Source organism: Protopterus annectens, chromosome 13.part0 (assembly GCF_019279795.1).
Source record: "Protopterus annectens isolate FY-2018-M chromosome 13.part0, PAN1.0, whole genome shotgun sequence".
Lineage (NCBI taxonomy): Eukaryota > Metazoa > Chordata > Ceratodontiformes > Protopteridae > Protopterus > Protopterus annectens.
The window spans coordinates 836,971,056-836,993,437 of NC_056747.1; the positions used below are offsets into that span (position 1 = coordinate 836,971,056).

Genomic DNA, 22,382 nt, shown 5'->3' on the forward strand with positions numbered 1-22,382 from the left:
TCTCTCTGCCAATTCTAATTCCAATTGTTTGGCCTCCATTTCAAGTCTCTTTAACTCCAGATGGATTTTTAAGTCCTCTGAAGAAAACATGAACTGTCCTGTTTCTTAGGGCTGCACATCCCCATTGACAGATAGATTGTCTTCATGGTAGTTGGTCTGGCCTATAGCTGTGACTGAGGCTGAAATCATTTCCTCTTTAGTCAGGGTTGGGATGCATCAGTCCTTTGGCTTTGCACACCTTGGCCAGCTGGTTCTTTGTCAGCTTGCCATAATCCTCTACTGACATGTTTGCCTGTTTTCCCTGACTAAACTAAACTAACAAAAAATAAATAAAACTGTTGTGAAAATGAAACTCTGTATGTTTACCTTGTGGCTGCTGAGAGTACACACGCCTTCAGTGACAACTACCTACAGGCTACAGAAGTTCAATTAATATCCACACCACTATTCACCAATATGTGACATCCCTCCTTTGGGGCAGTAATCAAAGAACCTCAATCCTCACCACTGCCACTGGAGAGGGATGTTCACTTGGAACAAAAAAATAGATACACACAGTATTTCAAGATACAGCTCTCTGCACCAAGCACACTTTCCCTTAAGAGCACAAAGGGAGTACACTCCGTCCTGGGGCTGGGTTTCCCTCTCCAGGCCCCACATAAGACTACCCACTGACACAGCTATACAGTTGAGTCCTCAGCAGAGTGTTCCAAGCCAAATCCTCCATCATCCTCTCTGTGAACAAGTGCTCTGTGTCCCTGCTTCAATTACTTAACACACACACTCTTTGAAAATTGATTTTGACACACACACACACACACACACACACACACACACACACACACACACACACACACACACGGGAAAGGCTGGTACAGATTTACAGGCTATGCCCCATCTGCCCAGACTATAAAGTATATACTGCCACCAGAACACTCCAAAGCCAGCTACTCTAAGGTTCGTACAAGGGTACCCAATTACACTGAGTGAAATTAATACTAATACAAATGGTAGTGTTTGACCAATGCAGCAAGGCTTTCATGTCACCATATAAATATAAGCACTCTCAATGGTTAAAATATTCTATAAAAGACCAGCCACAATGAAAAGTTTAAATATATTTAATAACAAATAATAAAATATCATGAAATACTAAATACCTATTTACAATAAACACCAGAGTTTCATTCACAGGAAATATTAAAAACAACACAGATGGATAGATTCACGCAGATACAGAAAACAGTACTTAACTAATCTCACTATATTTTCCTGACTGATCTAAATAAATACTATTCCCTGGTTACTTACTAAAGCAAGGGAAGATGAAGTAGGCGAGTAGTCCTTCTTTGGTTTCAAAAACAGACTTCTCTGAGGCATCAGTCTCATCTAATATTAAAACATAATTTCAGTGCTGGATTACAGAATGACATCACATACATCTAGTCACTGGACTTCTGGTTCCCGCACTACCCCCTTTACTAGAAACTGAGCCTGAATCTTGCACATATGTGTCACCATACACACGGATAGAGTTTTGCTAAGATGTGTTATAGCATCTGGAAGCTATAAAACCATTTCAACCCCCCCTTCCAGGGTAGCAATTAGTTCACCCTTAAGGACAATACAGTAGGATTCCTAGTCCTGGTTTTCACAGACATTTTGTCTCTGGCTGCAATCAGAACTGTAAGATACAATCGTTATGGCCTAAACCAGGTTATTTAATTTCAAACTGTCAAAGTTAGCTGGACTGAGATTAACCTCTTCTCTTCCAGTATCCTCTGTTGCAATATACTCATTTCAAGAGTTACAATGGAGTCTGACATACAGGTTTATTTCTTTTCAGTCCAGCAGGACCCACTGTTGATACATTTTAACACAAGCAGCTTTACAAATACATTTTTCAACACAAGCAACTGTACAAATCAGTTTGATACACAAATGACATATAATTCTTTACAAAACTCCAGCTAGCTATGCAGGCATATATTGCACATCCACTCACCTACTTCTCCTGGTATAGCTGGCAATACCTCACATCATCCCAGAGGCATTTGACACCAGTCAGGTATTGCAGAGAAACTGTCACAAGTTTCCCTAAACACCTATGTCACCAAATGAGTAGACAATTGATATGGATAAGACAACTGGAACCAATATCTGACAGAGAAATATGTTGCAGTGTGTGAAGTCACCTCTGTCTAGAGTCCAGTAACCAGGTCCATACCTCAAGGCTCTGTGGTAGGCCTTTCCAGTCCATTATGTAAGTGTCAGACATCAAAACTGACTTACACATCCTTTCTACAACCAGCTTTGAGGAGGACTGCAAATTGTAGACAATAATTGAATCCAAGTGTGGTACTGGTACAATGCATACAGTATCAACACACACAAAGGAATGATGCTATAGCCATGGGGACACAATAGAGGAATGAAACTCATTGGAGGATTAGCTCCATTATTAACACAAATACACAAGATAATTACAAAATGGACAACACATACCTATGAGTAGACAGAGTGGCATGCTCACCTGTCAACTAGCCAGGATTGCTTGTTATTTCTAATACATGTATAACAGTGTCCCACCAAACACCTCAGGCAAATATTACATTTTGAGGGAGGTGTGCTTCATTCCCCTCAGAAATTGCTGATGGATCATAATAGCTGTACAAGTGTGTTCTTGCATAACCATCTATGATCACTCACAATCGCATATGTTATGTGGAAGATATGGAATTACTAGTAGTAATATTCTGATATTGTCCATGATTGTGCATGCTTCTGTCTACTGTTATCTGTTTGCCTATTACTGTGTGTCCTGGTTGAGACATATGCTAACATTACATTCATATTCAGGCAACTCATTTTGCACAGCTTCACAATATGCACATAATGCCTATTGTATGCACCATCCCTGATATATGCTATGTCCATTCTTCATGTCAGGATGCTTACATCACAAAGTATCTGTTCCATTGATATGACGGTTTGTGTGACAGTCACATTATATACAATAACTGTGCAGTATGTACTGTATCATGCTGATATTTGAATGGTGTTCATGCTATCAATGTCTTCACTGACATGCCCTCATGTACTGCACATTACTACGTTTCACCTGTCCTCTTCCCCATGTTCATTTCTGCAATTCATCTGTGTGTCCCTTTTCAATATACACACTTTCCCTAACTATTTATTTATAATGCAGTCTATGTACCCATACTGATCATTAACACAACGTTTAGTCAGTAAGTTTGACACAGATTTCCTGGGTCTATATCAGAATAAGGAAAGTGCGTATGTGCAACTACATAAAAGTCAACACATAATACGCAAAACCTGTAAATAGCGAATGGCCACATAATCAAATTTTTTTCCTAGTGAAAAAATTCACATGGTTGTTCGGAAAAAATTAAAATTAAAAACCATTATCAGGTGGGGGGCTGTGCCCCCCCACACCCCTAACTAAACCGACTCTGAGATCACACTACAGTGAAGTAAAGGGCAACTCCATGTAGTTGGCCAACTACCTCCTTGCTCTTTGACATATTCATTGAATTGCTTAAATGCGGTTGAATGAATATGTGCTGCTCTTTATGTGTTCGCTCAAAAGCAGTTTTGTGCTTCTAATATAGACCCAGATTTCCACAGTACTGTGCACTGTATACACTTTCATGTAATGTGTTGGAAATATATATACATTGCTTTATTAATAACCCTGGTAATCACTGTGGCATTCCACGCAATTTTGCAGACTTACTTTACCCGTAGGTAAACAGGTTTACATGACTGCCTGGGTCTGTGTTGCTATACATGGTTTCCTGTTCATCAACATTGTAGCTACCCATGAAACAGTGCTCATTTATGTTTAAATGTGGTACATGTCATGCATATTAAGTTAGCACTGCAGCTCACCGTGCAAACACGCAAACTCCGTCTAGGCTTTGTGCTAAACCTACCTGGAGTTTATTGAATCCCTCAGAAAATCTAATGTTGCTGTATGATGGGGAAAGTGAAATCCCAGAGAAGAGCAACCTGTACCAAAAATGATGACTCCAGTATGAAAGGTGACTTTTTCAAAAATGGAAGGGTAGTTACGACTGTATCCATAAAACGGTCTTTGAAGAAATTAAATCCTGTCATAATTATCAGCATTTGCTTGAGAACTCCTGCTACACTGCTCTGACATATTATTCAGTTATTTATTGTGTTTGTTAACCAGATAGGTGGACTGGTCCTTGATCCCTTTTCAGCCATGACCAGGGTATATATTGCAAAAAATTAAATACAAGCTACATAGTTCATGTTATAGAAAAGAAATACAGTAGTATGAGCTTAAAGAAAGTAACATGCAAGTGACATAGTTCTTGTTGTATAAAAGAATATACAGTAAAAGTTTAAAGAATTTCCACAGTGAGTATTCAGGAATATAAGTTTGTACGTCATAATGGGTGTAATATGCAACATAGCTTAGATACAGTGAATGTGATATCAAAAGTATTTTATGGAAGTCTGAATCTTATAAACATATTGTGTAGCTTGTGATAAAGCAGTCTGTTATAGCATGTTTATGTAACTAGATTCTGGATGTTATTTGAGACATATTAGCCATACTGTGTATAAATACTCACAATGCATGTTTGAAAGTGAAACATAAAGTGCTGAAAGGAGGAACAAGAGGTTATTGAGAGAGAGGTGGTCAGTGATGTGGTAGGAGGAAATGAGGAAATGAGAAAGAGAAGCAAGGGACAGGCTTAACTACTGGTGTAAATTTGAAATTTTTTAAGAAGCTGGGATGTGGCCTTGTACATGCAACTTGCACAACAATGAAGAAAGTCTTGTGTTCTTTTAGCAAAAGTTCCAAAAGTGAGGGGTGATATGGAATGGTACATCCCCAACATGTACTGAGAGGTGGGAACTGTGCAGTTTTCACGTGTTTCCAGTGTCTTATGCATCCAGATATACCAAGAAGTAAAGGACTGCAGTGGAAGCATGTATAAGAAATGTACTGTGTACCTCCCTTAACTGTGAGTCAACCCCCCCCCCCAAGAAGCATGATGTTAAACTTGCTGGTACAATGATATGCTGTGTAAAAAATGTGTCACACATTCTGCAGTCCATGATACTTGGAGTTAGTGGAATTGTCCTGGTGGTCTAGGCTTCCTAACCTTACCCTGGTATATCTGCCAACGAGCCCTGATTCACTTCTATCTAGTATAAAAAGCTAATGACTGGTACAGCTATGTTGTTCCGTCTGCCATCAACCACTGTCTAATTACCAAATGAAATGTGCAAGGTTTGCCTTGACCATCATTTCTGTCTTCATTACCTGAATCACTCTGCTATACTCTATCAACTATGATCTAATGCCTTTGCCACTCTACATACCTAAGACCCACAATTTGAAAAGTCATCCTCTTTCTTTACATTGTGCTTGAAAAAAAAGCTGTTAGTTTAGTGACTTGTCAAAGCCAGACACATCTGTAAATAAACTAAAAGCCTTCTTTCAAACTGCACTCACTGTAACTACTAGTCTTTTTATCAGCAGGGAAACTGAATGCTCTGCAGAAAAAAAGTTTGCAAAGTCACAGTTTGTCAGTTATCTGCTTGACACCTCTTCTTATTCTACTATGCCTCAGTCCAGGTTCCACAGGACCTCTTCAGTCAATAAGGCAGTCTGGAAATTAATGATTCAATAATTTATTTGTAGGTTTATAACTAAGCGTGTTCTAAATATGAAACACAAATGCAATATAATTTAGGACTCAATATTTAATACCATACCTCCAAGTAACGCTTAAGTATAGCAAATGGGGAAAATATGTTTAACCTTTAGCTTTAGTAAGGTTGCAAATAAGTTCATTTTTAACAGTTTGCATGTATAGGCTGTAAGGAACAGCTGTAACACAGTGTATTGATGGGGGAAGGGCAAATGCCATAGTATCTACTCAGTGGAATTCAAGTAAAATAGACAAATTATTAGTCTAGAAAAGGGGACAACAGATATGGTAAGGCAAAAACAGAAAAAAAATAATTTGTCCCATAGTCTTAGTCATGCTAAACTAATCTAGCAGGAGCCAGCACCAAGGAGAGTAGCAGGATTTGCTAGGTCTAATTATACACAGATTCATTTCATTTTCATTCTAAACTACTAGAGTTGCTATCATAAAGTGATTCACTATAAATTAAGATTTTTATAAATTAGTTGATTTTTTATCTCAGAACTATGTAAGCCTGTTTTATAAATTAATTCAGACACATTGCCTAGACAGAAGAGAGTTCCTGGACAAGGAAACTAACTCAGGAGTATTGACAGCTAGACATACCTCTCAACATGGAAACATCATAATTCTGGACAAGACCCATGAAAAATAGGTACAAATCTGTATGCTGATTAATGTAAAATTTGCATACATAATTAAGTAACCCCGCCCACTCCAATGGAATTGTGAGATACCAACTTTCAAACACAAACTGGAGAACGGACAACCAAAATATAGCACCAGAGTCCCCCTGCAGTCATTCCAATGTCCCATTAACTGGCTATTTTGCCCCATTTACCATAAACACTAACATGTGCATACATACTGCTGCTTTACTTCTACAGTGATTATTTGGATTTTATTTTTACATTTTATAGCACAATGCACAAACACTAATAGATATCTGCTAAACAAAGCAATACTGTCTCACAATGAAAATAGACTTGGCATTAAAACTTCTCTGCCCTTGAAACTTGCATTCTTTGAAACAGCATTGAAACCCACACCACATCCAAAGAAAATGAATCTGGCCAGTGTTGTTGGGCTTCTGCCAAGTTCTCCTGGGCTAAGCCCATGAGTTCCCTGAGCCTTGTCCTGAGGTTTAGGATGCATGCCACAACAGACTCCTTGTGAGACTCACACTCACCTTCCCACTCATCTTGACTTAAATCTAGAGGTCCCCTCACCCTATGCCCATACAGCAACTTAAAGGGTGAAAAACCTGTGGATTCCTGGGGAACCTCTCTGTAAGCAAACAACAGATGGGGCAAATATTTGTCCCATTCCCTCTTAAACTGATCTGCAAATGCCTGTAGCATGAACTTGATTGTAGAGTTTAACCTCTTAACAAGACCATTAGTCTGGGGATGGTAGGGGTGGTCTTCATGTGCTTCACCCCACAGGACTTCCACAGAAAAGCCAGCAGGTCTGACATGAAATTGGCATCTCTGTCAGTCAGTATTTCTTTTGGGAAACCTACCCTGCTGAAAATCTCTAACAATGCATTTGCCACCTTATTTGCCTCAATGGAGGACAAAGCCACTGCCTCAGGGTATCGTGTAGCATAGTCCACTACCACTAGAATATACTTTTTCCCTGTGGAACTTGGGGTACTCAGAGGACCCACAATATCCATAGCTACCCTCTGAAATGGTTCCTCAATCACAGGCAAAGTAATCAAAGGAGCTCTCACTTTGTCTCCTGCCTTGCCTACCTTTTGGCACTGCTCACATGTCCTGCAGTACCCTGTTACATCTCTGGAAATTCCAGGCCAATAGAAGTTCTGCATAATATGCCTCTTTGTACATTTTATGCCCATATGACCTTCAAAGGGAATATCATGGGCTATGGCTAGAAGTGCCAGATGGTAGGCTCTAGGCACTACCAACTGCTGTACTCTCTCACCTTCTAGCTCTCCCTCAGGGGTCCACTCTCTGTATAGTAACCCTTTGTCCCAGAATACAGATTCCCCCTTTCCTTGAGAATAAGGTGCCTCCCTAGCTACCTGCCTCAGGCCTTGCAATGTAGGGTCTGAGAGCTGAGCCTGTCTCAACTCTCTCCTTGTAACCCTTACCAGCTCCCCTTCCATAGGAAGTCTGGCAAGTTCTGACAGTGGTGCCTCACTGTCAGCCTCGGTACTACTACCCACCTCTACCTCTGCAGTTACTCTGTCCAAGGGACCATCAGTACCCCCAAACAGCTGTGGTTCACCTTCAGTCTCACTGCTACAGGGTAGCTCCCTCCCTGAAGTAACCACCTCACCAGTCCTGGCTGCAAGTATGCAGTCTGTCTGGGTCTCTCACAGGGTATCAGACTTACCTGTTTGTCTCCAAGCCCGACTGCATGTAACTGCACAAGCACATGGTACTGCACTATCAAAATCATTCCCTATCAGGACATCTGCAGGTATATCTTCAAACACATCTACTTGCTGGCTTCCTTTTCCCCCCTCCCAGTCAAGGTGAATCCTAGCCAAAGGTATTTGGAATGGTATCCTCCTAAAGCCCTGACTGGAGTAGACTGCCCAGGCAAGTAGTGCTCCTCTGTAACCATTGAAGGCTTTAAAATGGTTATATCAGAGGCTGTGTCTCTCTTGGCAATAGCCTCTTTGCCATTCACTACAATAGGATATAACCTCTGGTGGTAGTTTGGTACTCTTGTTGTCCCAAGACAACCTACTATTGGCATTTTGTCTTTCCCACTTACTGGCTCCCTCACCTTTTATTCCTCACCTTGCCTCCGTGGACACATGTATGCCACATGGCCCCACTGGTTGCATTCAAAACATTTAACCCTAGCTCCTGGACATGTACCTGGACTAGTGGCTTCCCTGCTACTGGCAGATTCTGTTGGGACAGTCTGTGCTGCCCACCATGGGTTCCTTTAGACCCATGAGCAGTACTGGGGGTCCCTTTCCTGTGCAGGGCTGCCCTGCTTGCCAGGTATAGGTTTCCCTTCTTCCCCAACTCATCTGAAGTAGCACATTGTCTATCAGCTAACCAGATCCTCATGTCCTCAAAGTGCTAAGGGCTTGTTCCCTCACCAAAAGGTTTGCCAGTCATTCAAAAGTGGTGACCTGACATCCACTCACCCACTTATGGAAATAAGTGCTCAGTTCAGCAACATATTCACACACACTTTCATCTGCCTTACATCTATGCTCAGAAAACCTTTTCCTATATGTTTCAGGTGTTAAGTTAAACAATTCTAACAAGTGATTTTTAACAGCAGTATAATCAAAACATGCAACATCAGACATTTTTGACAAAACAGTTACAGCTTTACCATGGAGTAAGGGGGTCAGGAACTGTACCCAGAGCCTTTGGTCAACACTATACTGTTTGCATACCCTCTCAAACATATGAATGAAACTATCAAAATTATCCCCCTCTTTAAACTGTGGAAAAAAATTTACTGACCTTTAGTGCTTCTGGGGTCCAGTTACTCTCTTCTCCATTACCTCCATGACTCTGGTGAAGAGTCAGCATTTCCCTCTCATGCTTCCTCTGCTGCTCCTTTTCCTCGGCTTCCAGGCAGAGCAGTTTCTAATTCTCCTCAGCCTGTAGACTCCTCAGTCTCTCAGCTGCTTCTATCTCCAAACACATGGCCTCCATCTCAAGTCTCTTTAGCTCCAGATGGATTTTTAAGTCCTCTGCAGAAAGGTTGAGCTGTCCATTCTCCGAGGGTATTATATCTCCACTGCCAGTCTGACTGTCTGCCTGGTTGCTGTTTTCTGATGGTGCTGTAACCAAGGCTGCAATCAGGTCTGCCTTAGTCAGGTTTCCATGCACCAGTCCCCTAGCCTGGCACATCTCAGCCAGCAGGCTCCTTGTCACCTTTCCATACTCCTCTGCTGACATGCTGCCTGCTCACCCTGACTAACTAAGCAAACAAAAGAAAAAAAACAATTGTGATCTGATCTCTGAGTATTCACTGTATGGCTGATTTAGAGTACAAAACACATTCAGTGCTCACTGTACACAAGCTACAGGAATTCACTCTACCCACACCACTACAAGCCATTTAGTATTTGCCAAGCAATTAATATGTGGTGTGGATATCCCACCACTGCCAAACAATTAATATGTGATGCCCGTGCCCTGGCCCAGCAATCAAGGAGCCTCATTCCTCTCCACTAACACCAGTGAGGGGCATCTCATATAAGAGGAAAGGATGACAAATACACACAGCAAAGTGCAGTTTCCCTTAAGAGCACACAGAGATCAGTCAGTCCGGAGCTGGTCGCTCCCTTGCTCTCCAGGTCCCCAATAAGACTCACCACTGGCACAGCTATAGGGTCCAGATCTCAGCCTAGTGGGCAAGCTAAAACCTCCAGCACCCTCTTTGTCCAACCAGTGCTTCGTGTCCCTGCCCAAAGTAGCTGACACACACAGACACACACACACACACACACACACACACACACACACACACACACACACACACACACACACACACACACACACACTAGGGTTGCCAACTTTTCATGTCAAAAATTCTGGACATGTACATGAAAGCAAAATGCAGTACCCCCCCATGCATGCGCCCCTCCATGCATGCGGTACCCCCCCCCACACACACACACAGCCATTCTGGTGTCCCATTACTTGGCTATCTCTCCATTTCTCCCCAGTTGCCATAAATACTGTTCAAAACTCTGTGTGCATAATGTTTTCTGCTTTACGTCTACAATGATTACAGATACTTGGATTTAATGTAAAACTTTTATTTTGAATTTTACAGCACAAACACTAATAGACATTTGCTAAACAAGCAATAGAATCTCTCATAAACAGACATAGCTTTAATACTTCTTTGCCTTTAAAACTCACATTCACTGAAACAGCATTGAAACCTACATTCAAAGAAAATGCATCTGGCCAGTGGTAGATTAAGTTTACCTTTGGTTTTTTTCAAATCATAGGCCCCTTGCACACATTTTTAAAACCAAGCAAAAGTTCTTTGATTCACCTTCCTGATTGTATTAAATTTTAATACATAATAACAGCTAGCAGACATGAATTAGCAGCCATCACAACTTTAAGACTGGTACGCTCATGCTCGTGTAGAATCTCTAATGAAACAAAACTGGCATATTACTGATATACTTAAATAGCAGTATTGTTCTAATCATAATAATGTCAAGTTATATGGAACTGCCCCAGTGTAAGATAGGAGTTAATATGGGTGCCAGAAGCTGCTGAAGGGTGGAAAGGGAGAGAGGGCAAGAGGAGCACTTACTGATTTAAAAAGTGTAGCATTTTTAAGCTATTTGCTACCATAACAGAAGCCTATAACTGATAGAAGCTGTATAGTGTCAGTACGAGATGAATTAACAATGACAGCAGCATAGAAATTTCATGCAAAAATGCAAGTAAAGGTAGCACTGAACCTGGTTGTTGTATTATCCAGTAGCATCAGTGATGAGATTAGCACAGCATGGCATTTGAATCCATCCATTGCTTTAGCCTATATCATGGTCTGTTGCTGAAAGAGGTTTATGAAGCCTTCCTCAGTAAGTTGTGGGTTTGAGTAAGCCAGTCATAATATCATCATTTCCAATTTGGAATAAGGCAATTAATCCAGGCAGAAATGTTTAACACAGAGTGCCTCTTCGCAAAATCTAACTAAAATTCCCAGAAGCACACAACTGAGAGACCTGAATAAGCTGCAGCCTAGTGATGGAGATAAGCTAAAATTCCATGCTGTAATATGATCATAGATGTTAAAAGCACTTTTTTGTTAGGCTACCCATCACCTGAACCATTACATACTTGGTAGAAATGACTTGCAGCAAAAACACTTTGTACTGTGCAGATCTATATTCCTCTTATGAGGTCTGTAAACAACCAGTGAGAAACTGCAGCAGCAGAAGCTTTCTGAAACATGGGATTTACTAGTAAGTGTATTACAGTAACAATATACTCCTGGATGATGATATAAAAATTTACTCCTGGAATAATAAGGATTTTTTGCAAATATATTTTGAACATTAGTCTCACCTGGCCTTGTGCGTAGATGTTAAATACTCACAGCCAGAAAATGGATACTGTGGCCTTCTGACAGGTCTTCTAAAGAAGGGAATTCAGACAGAATTTTGGGGAGACACACTTATTAATGCCATTCCAACTCCAAGTATTTGAATGCATTTCAGTTCTAAAGTACATGTCAGAACAATGTTTGCATTGGTAGATAGAGTCCAGTGCTCTCATACACACCCTGTATGCAGTAACAGAAATGTCTTGAATGGTGAAAGAAAATTAATTTTTACTTCTGGTCTAATAAGAACTTAGTGCACATATATATTATGAATATGACTTTGTACTGCCTTGTGAGTAATGGTCGCCTACTCCCTCAAGTAAAAACTGGGTATATTGCCAGGCTGTGGCAACACAATCCTCTAAAATGTTGGATATGTTAACCGTATGAAAATGGCCATATGTTAGTTCCCTAAAACCAATTCACACTAAAAATCCAGAGAGTTCTAATAGGATACTTGAGTACAAAACACCACATACATACTGTCCCAGATGACTATGCATGCCCCTTTAGAGAGGGTACATCAGATGTGACAGTGAAGTATTCACATACATAAGATAGCCATATTGCTCTTTGACAGACAATGCTGCCCAACAAACCTCATCAGTAATCAGGCAGAAGTAATGCTATAGGTGCTCTTTTCATATATCAGCTACCCCTCAAAATGGTAGATACTTTTCTGTACACTTCTGATTTCTCATTGATAAGTGAATGAAAAACATATGGCTAACGTTCAACTTGCAGCTTTTAGACACACACACAAAGACATTGCCCTCAACAAGCCTTATTATTTTTCACAGTGATGATGTGATGACAGTAACAGCACCATTTGTTAGACTGTGTGTTAAATTTATAGTTGTAAACATTTTGCCAATAAGCATTGAAACAAAACATATGAACCAATAATGACAAAACTGCCCAATTCAGAACATTTCAACCATAAATGGCCACTCATACTTCTGTCATTAAAATCCACCAATATCAGTCAATACGCACAATCTCAGCAGAAGTAAAACATCATCTAAATAATTCCACATTAAAGAGAGCTGCAACTAATGAAAAGTTACTGCTAGCAAACAATTTTATATTTCAGTGTTTCATCTACAAATCAATGCTTGCTGCTCTTGAAGAATTGATTGCCTATGTTGCGTTACAAAATGGTAAGCTGCCGGTAATATTGCAATAGGAAATGGATGGCAAACTGAAAACAGGTTCAGAGTTACTACTAGGCATCATAGGAGGACATACTCAGGACTGCAGCACCCTGCCTCATTAAAAAACAACAACACAGTATGAGCTTGAGCAATCCATCTATATGCTGTGGGAGTAGAGCCCACACCCACAGCCTTCTAGATCAATATACAACAAGTATGCTTTGAACAGAGGAGTCTTACCTCAGTTAAAGGTTAAAGCTGAGGGAAAACAAACAACAACAAAAAAGAAATACGGAACTTGCATGTGCCACAGTTGGATTAGAGAAAACTCAGAGCAAACACAAGCCGGACTCATGCTTTGCCTGGGGCTTTTCAGCTTACAGTCCAGACGTCTTCTTTATAATTCAAATTCCACGCGCGTAGAAGACCGTGAGTAGACAGACGTAAACAGTCGCAAAGACACTGTTTTCGTCTTCTGCACCCGGACGCAAAGGGCATTCTTAAAGACGAACGCCCCTAAAAAAAATGTAATTTTTTTAAACTAAAAGAAAATGTGCACAATGCACCATTTTTTCCGGACAACACAGGCATTTTCTGTTCTTCCGGATGGTTGGCAACCCTAACACACACACACACACACACACACACACACACACACACACACACTTTGAGAAGAGTTTATATGACCACACAGACACTCCTGGGAAAGACTGGCACAGGTTCTCCAGCTGTGACCCCTTTCTGCAGACTATACGTTAGTAACAGCTGCCACCACCCACTAACATTTATCAGCTACTCAAAGGCCCTTAAAAGGGTGTCCAATTATTACTGTGCAATATTATTATCCAATTAGTAGTATAGTCCAGGGCTAAAGCTGTTGGAGTGGCTTTGTACAATTTTACCAAAGGTATCCAAATACTCTAAAGAGCTTAAATTATCTCTACAAAAACAGCCACAGTTGAAAGGGTTTAAAATATTTAATAACAAATAGTCAAAACACAAGACAATACTTTTTACTACACAGTGCTAGTCAAGAGTTCAGAGATCACAGAGAAATACTTAAAATAATTCAGTAGTACAGTTCTGACATCACAGAAAAGCACAGTCTAAACTTTCTAGTTTCTAGCTATTTCTAAGAGAAAACACAAATCTAAGATAAACTTACATATAGAGCAAGACAGTGCTGGTGAGTTGGAGGTCAAGACAAAAATGCTTAATGCTCTCTGATTCTCTCTGTTTTTCAAATCACATTCCTGGTTCACATTACATCATTCTTTACACTTCCCTGGGTTCCCAGGCTAACAGAAACTACATTTACATTCTTCACCTCTGGGCAGAAACCAGAGCAATAAAGGACATTTATGCATGCAAATTCTGGCCATTAACTCTGGCCTTAAAACAATAGTCAGGATGCCTCATTCTAGACTTACTGGCGCTGAGTTTTAACATCAAAGGGTCACAACATGCTTTACTTGGTCAGTAGAGTGCACTGTTGTTACATTTTTTTCAGTTCCACATGTAACACTATTTTTACCATTTAAGACAACAAGCCTGTGGTTTACATTAATATTTACAGATGACAGAATTATCTCCAAAATTCTATCTGGCTTGGCTGGCAGCCTTCACCTGTCTTCACCCAATCTTCACACAATCCTTCAGTGATTTGCCACATAAATCCTGAAAACCACAGATTTAATGAGGAACAGAACAAAAATATGAGGCTACATAGCAAGCTAAAATCCTTAACTTCCGTAGAAAGCTAATAACTCTGCAACAAATACCTTAAGTTGATGCTCGCACACACACTGAAATCCATTGGTCTAACATAACTACATAGCAAGCTGTTAACTCTGCATTTCTAACGTAACTACATACCATACCAAGCTGAAATCCTTAACCTCCCTAGCAAGCTAATAACTCTGCAACAAATACCTTAAGTTGATGCTCGTCACACACATTGAAATCCGTTGGTCTAATGTAACTACATAGCAAGCTGATAACTCTGCAGTTCTAACATAACTACATACCATACCAAGCTGAAATTCTTAACCTCCGTAGCAAGCTAATAACTCTGCAACAAATACCTTAAGCTGATGCTCATCACACACACCAAAATCCATTGTTCAGTGAGCTGATCGAAGGAAGGACACTCAGCAAACTCGGAGCTACAATATATAACATTAAGTATCCTGTTTTTTTGTTTATTTTGTTCTTTATTTCTTTGTTGTTTATAGCACTTTGTGTACTGTGTATTTTTTCTAGCTAGTTTCACTGTGTGTGAGGTATTAACTGGAAATTGTCCACTCTTATTAAGCATCTGTTGGGTTGTTTGTTTATGATAACTTGTTGCAGTTAAACTCTTTTTTTCTAGTGGCTCCTTTAGCTGTTTAAAACTTTCATTTAAAGGCTCACTGCTGCTTTTCAGCTGTGAGTAACATTTCTGCAGTTTGTTCTAAGTAGTGGGGATATTTGTAGCATTTGCATATTCAGGCTTGTATTTGGGCCTAGTGCTTGTGGAGGCTGTGTGTCTGAGCACATAATTCAGGGACATCTTGTTTTAGCCAAAGCCATCATGCATTTCAGTGAGAGAGAATTGTTTGAGGTCATTGGCTGACTGAGGTCTCCTGGACTACAGCTTAGACTAAGCACCTCATTGGTTCTTTTGAGATTTCTTTCTTAAAAGCTGTCTCAGGTTTCAACTTTCTGTTACCTAAGAAGCTCAGTTGTGAGTGTTCAGCCATTTTACAGTGAGCTGATCGAAGGAAGGACACTCAGCAAACTCGGAGCTACAATATATAACATTAAGTATCCTGTTTTTTGTTTATTTTGTTCTTTATTTCTTTGTTGTTTATAGCACTTTGTGTACTGTGTATTTTTTCTAGCTAGTTTCACTGTGTGTGAGGTATTAACTGGAAATTGTCCACTCTTATTAAGCATCTGTTGGGTTGTTTGTTTATGATAACTTGTTGCAGTTAAACTCTTTTTTCTAGTGGCTCCTTTAGCTGTTTAAAACTTTCATTTAAAGGCTCATTGCTGCTTTTCAGCTGTGAGTAACATTTCTGCTGTTTGTTTCCCACCCTCTCTCCCTGTTGGTATAGTGTTTTTATAGTTGGTGGCTTTGCAGTTGCCCGCCCCTAGTGTAAATTTGATCTGGGACCCTCCTCCCAGTCTAGTGTCATTACCTCATTCTACCCAGTACAGGGAGAGCATTTGAGAAGGCCAATCAGCTTAGTTTCTGCTACTCCTTTCTCTCTTTCCTTTCTCTCTTAAAAAAAAAAAAAAAAAAAAAAAAAAAAAAAATGTATCTGCTTTTACTGTATTTGTGTTTTTTCCTACTTTTTTTGCTTTTGCATCATCTTAAAAGTACTCAATTGTATTTATTACTGCTTGGTGTAACTCATTGTAAGCCTTTTAGTTTAAGCACCTGGGCTTCAGACCAGTTTTACATTAGGAAGGTTTGTGGTCTGCACTGTAGTGGCAGAACAGGTAGCTTACATCCTTCTAAGTTGGGAACTGCTGATTGAGGGCTCAGTGTCTGTTATTCTAAAAGTGTATTCATTCTGGTTTAAGCACTTGGGCTTGAGGCCAGTTATTTTACATTAAGAGGGTTCGTGTTCTGCACTCTTGTGGGAGGAGAGGCTGGACTCTGTCCTTCTGAGCTGGGAATTTCTGGTTAAAGCTTATAGTGCCTGCATATTTGAACTGCTTCTTACTGAAATTGGTACACCTTGTTTGCTGTAGCATAGACTAGATCCAGGCCTGCTGAATCAATCTAGCTTTGTTTGTATAACTTGAGCACTAATCCAGGCATTCTTTAAAGTATTCAGTTGTATTTATTACTATTGGTAGTAACTTGATTAAAATGTAGCTATCATTTCTAAGTCTTTTGGATTAAGCACTTGGGCTTCAGACCAGTTGTTTTACATTAGGAAGGTTTGTGGCCTGCACTGTGGTGGCAGGACAGGTAGCTTACATCCTTCTAAGTTGGGAACTGCTGATTGAGATCTCAGTGTCTGTTATTCTAAAAGTGTATTAGTTCTGGTTTAAGCACTTGGGCTTCAGGCCAGTTATTTTACGTTAAGAAGGATTGCGGTCTGCACTCTTGTGGGAGGAGAGGCTGGACTCTGCCCTTCTGAGCAGGGAATTTCTGGTTAGAGGCTTATAGTGCCTGCATATTCCAACTGTTTCTTACTGAAATTGGTACACCTTGTTTGCTGTAGCATTGACTAGATCCAGGCCTGCTGAATCTAGCTTTATTTGTATGCTTGTTGTTTGTTTATTTCCCTGAAACGCTAATTCCACCTAAAACGCGGCCTTTTAGCACTTCTGTGGATCCCTAGTGATATCTGCATTGCTTACTGTCCTTGTTTCACTTGAAAGAAAGTTACTGTTTGTCGTTTTTGCATTTAAGTTACCTGTAACACATTGCATTTAAGTTACCTGGCACTTGCTCACTAAAGCAATTATATAAGTCAGCTCTAAAGAATTAAAAGCACTACACCCTCACAAACTCCCCTTGAGTACCTTGTTCCCCATTGGCCCTTTTTTTCAATTATAAAGGAATTCCCAATACTATTCTAGCATGTCCAAAGGTCAGTTGTCAATCTCCTCTCCGGTCCAGCTGGTGAATCTGGGAATCTTGAGGCAATGTTACAACTGCCTCATGTACACAGACAACCCTCTCCTCCTCCCAACAAATTCCAACACATGTGAGAGATGCAACCATATAGCCAAACTGGAGGCTAAGCTCTCTCAACTCAGTACTGGCGTAACCAGTCAGGAGGAGAAGGAAACCACACTCACTACAATTCCAGTCTCACATAGACCTACCACGACAACAAACCAAACACATAAACACACAAAAACATACTCGGAGGCTCTAAATAAAAATCTGCCTAAGCAGCAGAGACCTCCAAAGCAGACACCCAAGCAGCCGCTACCCCAAAACAAAACACGTGCAACACATAGCTCACAAAGCCAGTGTGCCGAACAGTCACAGCTCTTAAGGCTAAACAACACACCTGATACACTTGTAATAGGTGACTCTATCGTCAGGCACACTGGCGTCCCGCTCACCAGGCTGAACAAGGAGAAGGTCACGGTGAGCTGCCTGTCAGGCGCTAGGATCCACCACATAACACAAGCACTCAGGTCACTCCAAGGCAAGTACAAATATGACTCAGTCATTGTCCATGCTGGTGTGAATGACCTGAGACGCACCTCCCTGGACTACATGAAAAGAGACATAGAGGAGCTCTCTGAGCATGTAGCCCAGGCCGGTATGACCCTGACCTTGAGTAGCATCTTACCCTCACCAAGAATGATGCCACAATATGAAGACAAGATGATCACTTTCAACAATTGGCTTAAGTGTTGGTGTCATTCAAAGGGGATCCAATGCCTGTCAGCCTGGGATGACATGCTCGACAAGCCACGATGCTTCTCTGGGGATGGCTTGCACCTGTCACCCCTGGGCTTCCGGATATTGGCACAGGCTCTTGCCACCCCTATAGTGCCTTTTTAGGCAAGGCTCAAAAGACAAACCCACCTCCATAGGTATCACAAGGGATAAGAAACTAAGAGTAATGCTACTCCACGCCAGAAGTCTAAACCTCAAGATGCACACACTCGAAACTCTCCTTAGCATGGAGAACATCGATATCTGTGCAGTAACAGAAACCTGGTTCAAGGCTCCGAGAGCACCCCAGCACTACCAGGTTATACCTCATACCATGCTTTTCGGCCCCAAAACTTGGACCGAACCACAAAAGGAGGGGGAGTATCAATATTTGTCAAAGATACCCACACCTCCAGGTTGGTGGCACAGCACGAAGCATCAGAGACTATCCATGTGCAACTAACTGTGGGTAAAACTGCCTTCCAGTTTATAGCCTGCTACAGACCACCCTCCCAAACACAGGAGCCCCACTTGGCCTTCCTGAGAATACTGGAAAATATGAAGGTCTCTCCAAACACCATTATATTGGGCGACTTCAACTACCCAAACATAGACTGGGAGCATTACTCTAGCTCCAACACCCTAGCCCAAAGGTTCCTAGAATTTATAAACTCAAATGCTATGGAACAACTTGTTACCACTCCCACAAGAGGGAAAACATACTGGACCTGATCATCACCAACATGGGGACACTATGCTCCAGACCAGAAGTGTATCCCTCACTGGTAAGATCAGACCATAAACTAATCTCACTGGATATTCACATCCCGACCCCACCCCCTGCCCAGAAAATCACAGTGAAAAACTTCTCTAAAGCAAATTTCACACGCCTCAAAACCGAGGCGAAATCCTTCAAAGCCCCCGGGCCTGTGGAAAATACGGCCCAGACCGCAGAATCCTTTATAAACGCATTCTATGAACACCTTCAGGAATGCATGGATCTTGCAATCCCAAATAAAACCAAGACCTAATCCTCTAATGGCAGACGTCCTGTCTGGTGGACCCCAGCCATAAACAAACTATACAATAGAAGGAGGAAGCTACTACATGATAGAGCAAAATCCCAAAAAGGGAAGGCATCTCTGATCAGTATTAGCAAAAAACTACGGGCACTCATAAAATCGTCTAAGGCCAGCTTCGAGAGAAAAATTGCACAGGACACTAAGGATAATCACAAGGCTTTCTTTAGTTATGTTAGGAACCTGGGTGGGAATTCCCAGATATGCTCAGAATTAGTCCAAAATGACAAAAAATACACCGAGCCCACAGACATTGCCAACATCCTAGCTGACAGGTTCAGTGCAAACTTCTCCCCTCTCCCCAACAAAGGGCAAATATCTATCCCAACAGAGTGCTGCCCCTGACATCTCAGATGCTCAGGTAAGAGCCGCCTCTCCAAAGCAAAAACACAGCATCAATGGGACCAGATGGTGTCCTGGGCTGCGTCCTACATGAACTCCAAGAAGAGCTAAACCCAAACATAAAACTACTGTTCAATCTTAGCCTTACTACAGGATATGTACCCAAAGAGTGGCGTACAGCAACAGTGGTCCCTCTCCACAAAGGTGGTGCCTCAACGGATCCTGGAAACTATCGCCCTATAAGCCTGACTAGCTTGGTCTGCAAAGCTATGGAAAGGATCATCATGGACCTCATAAATAAAGATATTGGGGGCCTACAGATACTGGATCCTACCCAGTTTGGCTTTGTTAAGGGCAGATCCTGCCTCTTAAACCTGGTCGATTTCTTTGAAACAGTCACCAAGGCCATTGACGAGGGTTAGGTGGTCCACACAGCCTACCTGGACCTCGCAAAAGCCTTCGATACAATACCCCACTCTGGCATTATAGATAAGCTCACCAGCTTAAATATAAACCCCTATGTCACTAGATGGGTTGCAAACTGGCTCAAGGACAGAACCCACATGGTTAGAATTGCTGGAGCCATGTCAGACTCCAAACCAGTTACAAGTGGCGTCCCACAAGGCTCAGTCCTGGGACCTCTCTTGTTCGGTATATATTTCTCGGCGGTACAGGCCAACACGGTAGGACTGTGGCTGACCAAGTTCGCAGATGACTGCAAACTGGGCACCATAATCAACTCTCCAGCCGACACAAGCATCCTCCAAAAGGGCCTCATAGAAACAGACAACTGGTGCCAGAGCCATGGCCTCAAGCTAAACGCCAAAAAGTGTATAGTCATCCCCTTTGGCAAAAACAAAGTGCCCACAAATTACCACATAGGTGGTAATCCATTAAGTACAGAAGAAGTCATTAGGGACCTGGGGACCCAAGTTGATAGCAATCTCTCATTTGACAACCACGTGGCCAAAGTGGTTAGAAAACCATTTTATATAGCCCACCTAATCATGAAGGGATTCACATCTAGATCAGGGAGGTCATCGTGCCTCTTTACTCATCCCTCATCAGGCCCATAATTGAGTACAATGCCCCTTTTGGGATGTACCTTACCAGACACCTGCAGCAACTGGAAAGACCCCAAAAGTACCTCACCAAGAGGATCAAAGGGCTCAAACAGATGCCATATGCTGCCCGGTTAAAGAAACTCCAGCTCTACTCAGTGGTATACCGCCTGCTCAGAGGCGATCTGTGCCTGATGTATAAAGCCATGCCCAACCCGGAATTAATGGACATGCTGCACCTCAGAAAATCCAAATCCCATCGAGCTACGCGCTCGAGAGACTTGAACCTCAGCACTGAAATAAATAGGACATGCTGGAGGGACAGATTCATAACCCAGAGGCTCCCTTCACTCTGGAATAAAATCCCAGTCCAGGTTAGGCAGAGTCCCACATTGACTCTCTTCAAGAGGAATCTTGATGAGTGGATGGGAGATCGTAGGTTTACCCCGGCTATCACTTCTGTGTCACTGTTAGACAGAGGCACAGTATACTAACCTCAAAAAAAGGCATAGCAAAATTAATTTAAATGGGTGGCGAAAGCCAAACACACTCTGGCTAGGCTTATAAATGCCCTAGGGCAGATAGCCTAGTATGAACCTATGAACCTATGAACTACATAGCAAGCTGAGAACTCTGCAGTTCTAACATAACTACATACCATACTAAGTTGAAATTCTTAACCTCCGTAGCAAGCTAATAACTCTGCAACAAATACCTTAAGCTGATGCTCGTCACACACACTGAAATCCATTGGTCTAACGTAACTACATAGCAAGCGAAGAACTCTGCAATTCTAACATAACTACCTACCATACCAAGCTGAAATCCTTAACCTCTGTAGCAAGCTAATAACTCTGCAACAAATACCTTAAGCTGATGCTCGTCATACACACTGAAATCCGTTGATCTAACGTAACTACATAGCAAGGTGATAACTCTGCAGTTCTAATGTAACTACATACCAAGTTGAAATCCTTAACCTCTGTAGCAAGCTAATAACTCTGCAATAAATACCTTAAGCTGATGCTCATTCTAACTAAAAGGAACTCCGTAGCAAGCTGATAACTCTGCAATGTTCGTATTCCAATTCTGTTCACAAATACCTTAAGCTGACACATTCCTGTTTGCAACATAACTACAAATAACAATCTGAAATCCGCCTTAACCTCTGTAGAAAGCTGATCACTCTGCAAGTAAATTTCATTCACAAATACCTTAAGCTGATGCTCATTCTAACTAAAAGCAAGCTGATAACTGCAACGCTCGCATTCCAGTTCTGTTCACAAATACCTTAAGCTGATGCATTCCCACTCGCAGATCCTTTAAAACAGAGTGAGGCAGCCAGCCGGAAATGTGTGCACTTGAGATCAATTCCGACAGGCTGACAGAGCTGACGTCATCGTGCATGTGATGACGTCAGCTGAAAAAGCAAAAGAAAAAAATTAAAAATAAAGCTGGAAATGAAGGGGTGCCACTCGGGAATCGTGGCACCCCATTATTTGGACCCCAAAACTCTGTAAAAAATGAGTAATTCGGTACAGTTG

The 22,382-nt window shown here is 41.4% G+C and overlaps 1 protein-coding gene across 1 annotated transcript in view; it reads right to left on the reverse strand.

Moving 5' to 3' along the window:
- Window positions 1-22,149, reverse strand: part of LOC122787704 — a 507,928-nt gene extending 485,779 nt beyond the window's left edge. Inside the window, exon 1 of the mRNA XM_044054557.1 lies at window positions 22,129-22,149. The gene's annotated coding sequence lies outside the window, so the exon portion shown is untranslated. The remainder of the gene's footprint in view (window positions 1-22,128) is intronic.
- Window positions 22,150-22,382: the final 233 nt, after the last annotated feature.